Genomic DNA, 11,149 nt, shown 5'->3' on the forward strand with positions numbered 1-11,149 from the left:
CACTACCCTTGACGGGCCCATTCGCAGATTTTTGCCCGGCCTGTGTTTAGGGAGGCGACCGGTCCTCCGTAGCTTGATCGGATTTCCCTTCCGGCCTGTGTTTAAGGAGGCGGCCGGTCCTCCGTAGCTTGATCGGATTTCCCTTCCAGCCTGTGTTTAAGGAGGCGGCTGGTCCTCCCCGGTCGGTTGCCAAGCGACCGGGACCCGCAAGTGGGCAGGAACCGTCCACCCAACGCCGGCGAGCCGGGGCCGGTGGGGGCCCTACCAAGGCGGGTCTAACTTCAGGCGGTGCAAACGGGGGAGGGGGGTAAGGACGGCTGCCGGGAGCAGACAGCCGTCCCCGGGAGGGGGTAGTAGCTTCGCGGCGGCCACCGGGAGCAGACGGCCGTCCGCGGATTCTGCCAATGCCTGTAGGACTTTGAATATTTCACAGCCGTGCTGTGGCACTTAGAAAATTTTTCAGAGATGTGGCACTTAGAAAGTTTTTCAGAGATGTGGCACTTAGAAAGTTTTTCAGAGATGTGGCACTTAGAAAGTTTTTCAGAGATGTGGCACTTTGAACATTTTTGAGAGATGTGGCACTTTGAAAATTTTTGAGAAATGTGGCACTTTGAAAATTTTTGAGAAATGTGGCACTTTGAAAATTTTTGAGAAATGTGGCACTTAGAAAATTTTCTCTCTCTCTCTGGAAGTGCCGTGCCTTCTTCAGTTCTGCTATCCGAGCAGGGGACGCTTGCTGGCGGCCGTTACCAGCGCTCGGACCAGGCCCAATTGATTTGCATGGAAAACAATTGCGTCCCCCATGCTCGTTCTGACTATATTTTGCGAAAGGGGGGTAAAGTGATGAGTACACTAAGTGGGGGGACCAACCCATGTACTCTAGAAAAAGTACATGGGTTGACAAAAGACCAGTTCGTACTGCACCCCTGGTACCCAAACCCCTGGTACCTTTAGGCACTTAGAAAAATTTCGCCCAAATTTGGAGGTCGCTCCAGGGGAAGAGGCCGAATTTTCGCCTATTACGGCCGACCGCGGGAACCAGCCGAGGCGGACGCTTTTCGGCGCAAGAGCCGTTGGCACTTAGAAAATATTCGCTAAACTTCAAAGGACCTCCAGGGGAAGAGGCCGAATTGTCACTTTTTCTGGCCGACATCGGGAACCAGCCGAGTCGGACTCTTTACGGCGGAGCAGCCGTTGGCACTTAGAAAATATTCGCCAAACTCGGCCGGACTTCCAGGGGAAGAGGCCGAATTGTCACTTGTTCTGCCCGACATCGGGAACCAGCCGAGTCGGACACTTTAAGGCGGAGCAGCCGTTGGCACTTAGAAAATATTCGCCAAACTTGAACGGACCTCCAGGGGAAGAGGCCGAATTTTCACCTGTTCTGGCCGACATCGGGAACCAGCCGAGTCGGACGCTTTTCGGCGCAAGAGCCGTTGGAACTTAGAAAATATTCGCTAAACTTCAAAGGACCTCCAGGGGAAGAGGCCGAATTGTCACTTGTTCTGGCCGACATCGGGAACCAGCCGAGTCGGACTCTTTACGGCGGAGCAGCCGTTGGCACTTAGAAAATATTCGCCAAACTCGGCCGGACTTCCAGGGGAAGAGGCCGAATTGTCACTTGTTCTGCCCGACATCGGGAACCAGCCGAGTCGGACACTTTAAGGCGGAGCAGCCGTTGGCACTTAGAAAATATTCGCCAAACTTGAACGGACCTCCAGGGGAAGAGGCCGAATTTTCACCTGTTCTGGCCGACATCGGGAACCAGCCGAGTCGGACGCTTTAAGGCGGAGCAGCCGTTGGCACTTAGAAAATATTCGTTAAACTTGAAAGGACCTCCAGGGGAAGAGGCCGAATTGTCACTTGTTCTGGCCGACATCGGGAACCAGCCGAGTCGGACGCTTTAAGGCGGAGCAGCCGTCGGCACTTAGAAAATATTCGTTAAACTTGAAAAGACCTCCAGGGGAAGAGGCCGAATTGTCACTTGTTCTGGCCGACATCGGGAACCAGACGAGTCGGGCCCTTTAAGGCTGAGCAGCCCTTGGCACTTAGGAAATATTTGCCTTAACTCGGCCGGACTTCCAGGGGAAGAGGCCGGATTTTCACTTGTTCTGGCCAACATCGGGAACCAGCCGAGTCGGACACTTAAAGGCTGAGCAGCCGTTGGCACTTAGGAAATATTTGCCTTAACTCGGCCGGACTTCCAGGGGAAGAGGCCGGATTTTCACTTGTTCTGGCCGACATCGGGAACCAGCCGAGTCGGACACTTTAAGGCTGAGCAGCCGTTGGCACTTAGGAAATATTTGCCTTAACTCGGCCGGACTTCCAGGGGAAGAGGCCGATTTTTCACTTGTTCTGGCCGACCGGGGGAACCAGCCGAGTCGGACACTTTACGGCGGAGCAGCCGTTGGCACTTAGGAAATATTCGCCAAAATGTTCCGGACCTCCAGGGGAAGAGGCCAAATTTTCACTTGTTCTGGCCGACCGGGTGAACCGGCCGAGGCGGACACTTTACGGCGGAGCAGCCGTTGGCACTTAGGAAATATTCGCCAAAATGTTCCGGACCTCCAGGGGAAGAGGCCAAATTTTCACTTGTTCTGGCCGACCGGGTGAACCGGCCGAGGCGGACACTTTACGGCGGAGCAGCCGTTGGCACTTAGGAAATATTCGCCAAAATGTTCCGGACCTCCAGGGGAAGAGGCCGAATTTTCACTTGTTCTGGCCGACCGGGGGAACCAGCCGAGGCGGACACTTTACGGCGGAGCAGCCGTTGGCACTTAGGAAATATTCGCCAAAATGTTCCGGACCTCCAGGGGAAGAGGCCGAATTTTCGCTCGTTCGGGCCGACCGGGAGAACCAGCCGAGGCGGACACTTTACGGCGGTTGAGCCGTTGGCACTTAGAAATTATTCAGACTTCCATCAAACACACATCGGCCTTTTGCCGTCACTGCCCGGGATGGGCACCGTGGTAGCTCGGACAGTTCGCGTGACAGCTTCCGCTGGCACTTAGACAATTTTTAAAATGAAAATAAACAGTTCTGCACATACGTGCCGACTATATTTTGCGAAATGGGGGTAAAGTGATGAGTACACTAAGTGGGGGGACCAAGTACATAAAGCCCACCCCTGGTACCTCAGAGAGGCCGAATTGACACATTTTGTGTCCGACCGCGGGAACCAGCCGAGGCGGACGCTTTTCGGCGCAAGAGCCGTTGGCACTTAGAAAATATTCGTTAATCTTGAACGGACCTCCAGGGGAAGAGGCCGAATTTTCGCTCGTTCGGGCCGACCGGAGGAACCAGCCGGGTCGGACACGTTACGGCGCAACAGCCGTTGGCACTTTGAAAATATTCGCCAAAATGTTCCGGACCTCCAGGGGAAGAGGCCGTATTTTCGCTCGTTCGGGCCGACCGGAGGAACCGGCCGGGTCGGACACGTTACGGCGCAACAGCCGTTAGCACTTAGAAATTATTCGTTAAACTTGAACGGACCTCCAGGGTTAAGAGGCCGAATTTTCGCTCGTTCGGGCCGACCGGAGGAACCAGCCGGGTCGGACACTTTACGGCCCAACAGCCGTTGGCACTTTGAAAATATTCGCCAAAGTCGTCCGGACCTCCAGGGGAAGAGGCCGAATTTTCGCTCGTTCGGGCCGACCGGAGGAACCAGCCGGGTCGGACACTTTACGGCGGAACGGCCGTTGGCACTTTGAAAATATTCGCCAAAATGTTCCGGACCTCCAGGGGAAGAGGCCGAATTTTCGCTCGTTCGGGCCGACCGGAGGAACCGGCCGGGTCGGACACGTTACGGCGCAACAGCCGTTGGCACTTTGAAAATATTCGCCAAAATGTTCCGGACCTCCAGGGGAAGAGGCCGAATTTTCGCTCGTTCGGGCCGACCGGAGGAACCAGCCGGGTCGGACACTTTACGGCCCAACAGCCGTTGGCACTTTGAAAATATTCGCCAAAGTCGTCCGGACCTCCAGGGGAAGAGGCCGAATTTTCGCTCGTTCAGGCCGACCGGAGGAACCAGCCGGGTCGGACACGTTACGGCGCAACAGCCGTTCGCACTTAGAAAATATTCGCCAAAGTCGTCCGGACCTCCAGGGGAAGAGGCCGAATTTTCGCTCGTTCGGGCCGACCGGAGGAACCAGCCGGGTCGGACACGTTACGGCGGAACAGCCGTTGGCACTTTGAAAATATTCGCCAAAATGTTCCGGACCTCCAGGGGAAGAGGCCGAATTTTCGCTCGTTCGGGCCGACCGGGAGAACCAGCCGAGGCGGACACTTTACGGCGGTTGAGCCGTTGGCACTTAGAAATTATTCAGACTTCCATCAAACACACATCGGCCTTTTGCCGTCACTGCCCGGGATGGGCACCGTGGTAGCTCGGACAGTTCGTGTGACAGCTTCCGCTGGCACTTAGAAAATTTTTAAAATGAAAATAAACAGTTCTGCACATACGTGCCGACTATATTTTGCGAAAGGGGGGTAAAGTGATGAGTACACTAACTGGGGGGACCAAGTACATAAAGCCTACCCCTGGTACCTCAGAGAGGCCGAATTTTCGAATTCTGAGGCCGAGCTGGGGAACCAGACGAGGCGGACACTTTTCCGAGCGAGAGCCGATGGCACTTAGAAAATTTTCGGCTAAGTCGGCAGGACTTCCAGAGCGAGAGGCCGAATATTCGTCATCTGTGGCCGACCGGGGAACCAGCGAAGGCGGATAGGCGGTCACGGAGGTCCCGCCGGCTGGTCCGCGGGCCAATTTGGGTCCCGTAATTTAGCGGTCGCGGTCCGGAATCCACGCCGAGCGGGGAACCAGCGGAGGCGGATAGGCGGTCACGGAGGTCCCGCCGGCTGGTCCGCGGGCCAATTGGGGTCCCGTAAGTTAGCGGTCGCGGCCCGGAATTCGCGCCGGCCGGGGAACCAGCGCAGGCGGATAGGCGGTCACGGAGGTCCCGCCGGCTGGTCCGCGGGCCAATCGGGGTCCCGTAAGTTAGCGGTCGCGGCCCGGAATTCGCGCCGGCCGGGGAACCAGCGCAGGCGGATAGGCGGTCACGGAGGTCCCGCCGGCTGGTCCGCGGGCCAATCGGGGTCCCGTAAGTTAGCGGTCGCGGCCCGGAATTCGCGCCGGCCGGGGAACCAGCGCAGGCGGATAGGCGGTCACGGAGGTCCCGCCGGCTGGTCCGCGGGCCAATCGGGGTCCCGTAAGTTAGCGGTCGCGGCCCGGAATTCGCGCCGGCCGGGGAACCAGCGCAGGCGGATAGGCGGTCACGGAGGTCCCGCCGGCTGGTCCGCGGGCCAATCGGGGTCCCGTAAGTTAGCGGTCGCGGCCCGGAATTCGCGCCGGCCGGGGAACCAGCGCAGGCGGATAGGCGGTCACGGAGGTCCCGCCGGCTGGTCCGCGGGCCAATCGGGGTCCCGTAAGTTAGCGGTCGCGGCCCGGAATTCGCGCCGGCCGGGGAACCAGCGCAGGCGGATAGGCGGTCACGGAGGTCCCGCCGGCTGGTCCGCGGGCCAATCGGGGTCCCGTAAGTTAGCGGTCGCGGCCCGGAATCCGCGCCGGCCCGCAGCCACCGCCAGGCGGATAGGCTGTCACGGAGGTCCCGCCGGCCGGTCCGCGGGGGGAACTGCGCCCTCTGGCGGACACGCCATTGTAAATGAATGGGGTTTGGCACTTAGTGCATTTTTCGCCGAAGCCGACGAGCGCTCCGGGCGAGGAGGCCGGATTCTCGCCATCCGTGGCCGGCCGGGGAACCGGCCAAGGCGGATAGGCGGTCACGGGGGTCCCGCCGGCTGGTCCGCGGGCCAATTGGGGTCCCGTAAGTTAGCGGTCGCGGCCCGGAATCCGCGCCGGCCAGCAGCCACCGGGAGGCGGATAGGCTGTCACGGAGGTCCCGCCGGCTGGTCCGCGGGCCATTTAGGGTCCCGCGAGTGAGCGGTCGCGGTCCGGAATCCAGGCCGGCCAGGAGGCACCGCCAGGCGGATAGGCGGTCACGGAGGTCCCGCCAGCTGGTCCGCGGGCCATTTATGGTCCCGTAAGTTAGCGGTCGCGGCCCGGAATGCACGCCGGCCAGGAGGCACCGCCAGGCGGGTAGGCTGTCACGGAGGTCCCGCCGGCCGGTCCGCGGGCCAATTACCTCCAGCCGAGCGGATATGAACTTTATTAGCACCTTCTACGAGATGGCGGAGCCTTATTCGACAACCAGCACCTCGGCTTAGCATTTTCCACGGCCCGCTGATCTTCCAGAAGACGTCCAGCCGGTTTCCTCCTCACATTTTAAGCCGGCCGAGGCTTCCGGCACCCCGGCTAAGCTTTCTCCACGGCCCGCTGAGCTTCCAGGGGACCTCCGGCCGGTTCTCCCGGTGCCTCGCGCCTCGCTTTGTGAGCCGGCCGAGGCTTCCAGCACCTCGGCTGAGCGTTTCCCACGGCCCGCTGAGCTTCCAGGGGACCTCCAGCCGGTTCTCCCGGTGCCTCGCGCCTCGCTTTGTGAGCCGGCCGAGGCTTCCAGCACCTCGGCTGAGCGTTTCCCACGGCCCGCTGAGCTTCCAGGGTACCTCCAGCCGGTTCTCCCGGTGCCTCGCGCCTCGCTTTGAGAGCCGGCCGAGGCTTCCAGCACCTCGGCTGAGCGTTTTCGGCGGCCCGTTGCTCTCCCGGAGGTCGCAACGGGGAGTTACCTCCCTCTCGCGGACACGGCGAGTAAATACACCGCCTCTCGCACTTGGCGCACACTCACTCGCATTGCTACGCCTCCCGTGGCACTTTAAGCGGCCGAACGGCGGGAGTAACTACGACTCTCTTAAGGTAGGCTCACTTGACTATTTATTCATGTATTTATTTATTTTTGACGGTTCGCGGAGGCGATGACGCTCCGCGCGGGTAAACGGCGGGAGTAACTGTGACTCTCTTAAGGTAGGCTCACTTGACATCTATTTATTTATGTATTTATTTATTTTTGACGGTTCGCGGAGGCGATGACGCTCCGCGCGGGTAAACGGCGGGAGTAACTGTGACTCTCTTAAGGTAGGCTCACTTGACATCTATTTATTTATGTATTTATTTATTTTTGACGGTTCGCGGAGGCGATGACGCTCCGCGCGGGTAAACGGCGGGAGTAACTGTGACTCTCTTAAGGTAGGCTCACTTGACATCTATTTATTTATGTATTTATTTATTTTTGACGGTTCGCGGAGGCGATGACGCTCCGCGCGGGTAAACGGCGGGAGTAACTGTGACTCTCTTAAGGTAGGCTCACTTGACATCTATTTATTTATGTATTTATTTATTTTTGACGGTTCGCGGAGGCGATGACGCTCCGCGCGGGTAAACGGCGGGAGTAACTGTGACTCTCTTAAGGTAGGCTCACTTGACATCTATTTATTTATGTATTTATTTATTTTTGACGGTTCGCGGAGGCGATGACGCTCCGCGCGGGTAAACGGCGGGAGTAACTGTGACTCTCTTAAGGTAGGCTCACTTGACATCTATTTATTTATGTATTTATTTATTTTTGACGGTTCGCGGAGGCGATGACGCTCCGCGCGGGTAAACGGCGGGAGTAACTGTGACTCTCTTAAGGTAGGCTCACTTGACATCTATTTATTTATGTATTTATTTATTTTTGACGGTTCGCGGAGGCGATGACGCTCCGCGCGGGTAAACGGCGGGAGTAACTGTGACTCTCTTAAGGTAGGCTCACTTGACATTTATTTATTTATGAATTTATTTATTTTTGACGGTTCGCGGAGGCGATGACGCTCCGCGCGGGTAAACGGCGGGAGTAACTGTGACTCTCTTAAGGTAGCCTGACTCGACGTCTTTTTCAACGGTGGCTGGAGGACCCGGGCGGTTCTCGGGGGTGCGTCGCTCCTCACTTTTGACGCCCGAGGAGGCTCCCGGCACCTCGGCTACGCGTTTTCGGCGGCCCGCTGAGCTTCCAGAAGACCTCCAGCCGGTTCTCCCGGTGCTTTCCTCCTCACGTTTTAAGCCGGCCGAGGCTCCCGGCACCCCGGCCAAGCGTTTCCCACGGCCCGCTGAGCTTCCAGGGGACCTCCGGCCGGTTCTCCGCGCGCTTTCCTCCTCACTTTTAAGCCGGCCGAGGCTTCCGGCACCCCGGCCAAGCGTTTCCCACGTCCCGCTGAGCTTCCAGGGGACCTCCGGCCGGTTCTCCGCGCGCTTTCCTCCTCACATTTTAAGCCGGCCGAGGCTCCAGGCACCCCGGCTAAGCTTTCTCCACGGCCCGCTGAGCTTCCAGGGGACCTCCGGCCGGTTCTCCGCGCGCTTTCCTCCTCACTTTTAAGCCGGCCGAGGCTTCCGGCACCCCGGCCAAGCCTTTCCCACGGCCCGCTGAGCTTCCAGGGGACATCCAGCCGGTTCTCCGCGCGCCCCCCTCCTAACTCGACGCCCGAGGAGGCTCCAGGCACCCCGGCCGAGCCTTTTCGGCGGCCCGCTGATCTCCCGGAGGTCGCAACGGGGAATTGCCTCCCTCTCGCGGACACGGCGCGTAAATGCACCGCCTCTCGCACTTTGCGCACACTCACTCGCATCGCTACGCCTCCCGTGGCACTTTAAGCGACCGGGACCACCGCGAGCGCGGGCGATGACTAAGAGGCTCCCCGGCCGGCCTCGCGGAGCTCCGACGCTCCCCCGCGGGACTTCCGGCGGCCGGCCGGAGCCTCGGCACGGCTGCCGCACTCCCTAATAACACCCCGCGGACCCCCGCGAGCCGAACGCTCGCTGCCGCGGGCGACCCGTGCCAAGGCGGACGCGTGACGGCGCGGGAGCCCTCGGCACTATATCACGGTCACGTATGTAGTCAAATCGTGTAAAATCACCGTTAGTTTATTCATAATATAGGTAATAATTAAATAAATATTAACATCGCGTATATCATTAATAAACACATGTATGTATTTATTTAATAATTAAATAAATATTAACATCGCGTATAATCATGCGCAATACTTCGTGGCCGACCGGGGAACCGGCGAAGGCGGACGCATCGCGGCGCGAGAGCCGTTGGCACTTTGGAAAAATAAATAAATAAATAAATAAATAAATAATAATTCGCCGACCGGGCTCCGGGGGGAGAGGCCGATTTTTGGCCGTTCGTGGCCGACCGGGGAACCGGCGAAGGCGGACGCATCGCGGCGCGAGAGCCGTTGGCACTTTGGAAAAATAAATAAATAAATAAATAAATAATTCGCCGACCGGGCTCCGGGGCAAGAGGCCGAATTTTCGCTCGTTCGGGCCGACCGGGGAACCGGCGAAGGCGGACGCAGCGCGGCGCGAGAGCCGTTGGCACTTTGAAAAAAAAAAAAAAAAAAAAATTCGCCCACCGGGCTCCGGGGGAAGAGGCCGGCTTTTCGCCGTTCGCGGCCGACCGGGGAACCGGCGAAAGCGGACGCGCTCTCTAACGAGCCCCGCCGGCCGGAGGAAGTGCGCCCTCTGGCGGACACGCCGTTGTAAATGAATGGGGTTTGGCACTTAGTGCATTTTTCGCCCAAGTCGAAGCGCGCTCCGGGCGAGGAGGCCGGATTCTCGCCACCCGTGGCCGGCCGGGGAACCGGCCAAGGCGGACGCGCTCTCTAACGAGCCCCGCCGGCCGGAGGAAGTGCGCCCTCTGGCGGACACGCCGTTGTAAATGAATGGGGTTTGGCACTTGGTGCATTTTTCGCCCAAGTCGAAGCGCGCTCCGGGCGAGGAGGCCGGATTCTCGCCACCCGTGGCCGGCCGGGGAACCGGCGAAGGCGGATAGGCTTTCACGGAGGATCCGCCGGCTGGTCCGCGGGCCGATTAGGGTCCCGCGAGTGAGCGGTGGCGGTCCGGAATCCAGGCCGGCCAGGAGGCACCGCCAGGCGGATAGGCTTTCACGGAGGAGCCGCCGGCTGGTCCGCGGGCCGTTTAGGGTCCCGCGAGTGAGCGGTGGCGGTCCGGAATCCAGGCCGGCCAGGAGGCACCGCCAGGCGGATAGGCTTTCACGGAGGACCCGCCGGCTGGTCCGCGGGCCGTTTAGGGTCCCGCGAGTGAGCGGTCGCGGTCCGGAATCCAGGCCGGCCAGGAGGCACCGCCAGGCGGATAGGCTTTCACGGAGGACCCGCCGGCTGGTCCGCGGGCCGTTTAGGCTCCCGTAAGTTAGCGGTCGCGGTCCGGAATACAGGCCGTCCAGGAGGCACTGCCAGGCGGATACACTCTCTAACGAGCCCCGCCGGCTGGTCCGCCGGGGGAAGTGCGCCCTCTGGCGGACACGCCGTTGTAAATGAATGGGGTTTGGCACTTAGTGCATTTTTCGACCAGCGGCAACGCAGGCTGACGGGCGGCCGCTTCCACGGGCCGGTACTACTCTACGGAGGCGCTAGCCGCCTCCGGTGGGGGCCGTGTGATCTCGCTGGATGCCCGAGGACCTTCCGCGAGGCCCGGCCGCAGCTTTTACGCGCGCCCGGTCCTATTACCTGGTGGAAGCTGGAGGCCGGGGCTCCGCAGCTCGCCGCCCGGGGACCTTCCGCGAGGCCCGGCCGCAGCTTTTACGCACCACCGCTGCTATTCTCTGGCTCCGGCTTCGTCCCGGAGGGTGCTTGGGGAACGGCGGCGCACACCGCGAACGGCCGGTGGCGGTCGGCTGGTGGCGGTCGGCTGGTGGCTGTCGGCTGGTGGCGGTCGGGGGTGGCGCTTGGGGATGGCGCTTGGGGATGGTGGCTGTCGGCTGGTGGCGGTCGGCTGGTGGCGGTCGGCTGGTGGCGGTCGGCTGGTGGCGGTCGGGGGTGGCGCTTGGGGATGGCGCTTGGGGATGGTGGCTGTCGGCTGGTGGCGGTCGGCTGGTGGCGGTCGGGGGGTGGCGGTCGGGGATGGCGCTTGGGGATGGTGGCTGTCGCCTTGTGGCGGTCGGCTGGTGGCGGTCGCCTTGTGGCGGTCGCCTTGTGGCGGTCGGGGATGGCGCTTGGGGATGGTGGCTGTCGCCTTGTGGCGGTCGGCTGGTGGCGGTCGCCTTGTGGCGGTCGCCTTGTGGCGGTCGGGGATGGCGCTTGGGGATGGTGGCTGTCGCCTTGTGGCGGTCGGCTGGTGGCGGTCGGCTGGTGGCGGTCGGGGGGTGGCGGTCGGGGATGGCGCTTGGGGATGGTGGCTGTCGCCTTGTGGCGGTCGGGGGGTGGC

The sequence above is a fragment of the Syngnathus scovelli genome, unplaced genomic scaffold (genome assembly GCF_024217435.2).
Source record: "Syngnathus scovelli strain Florida unplaced genomic scaffold, RoL_Ssco_1.2 HiC_scaffold_57, whole genome shotgun sequence".
Lineage (NCBI taxonomy): Eukaryota > Metazoa > Chordata > Actinopteri > Syngnathiformes > Syngnathidae > Syngnathus > Syngnathus scovelli.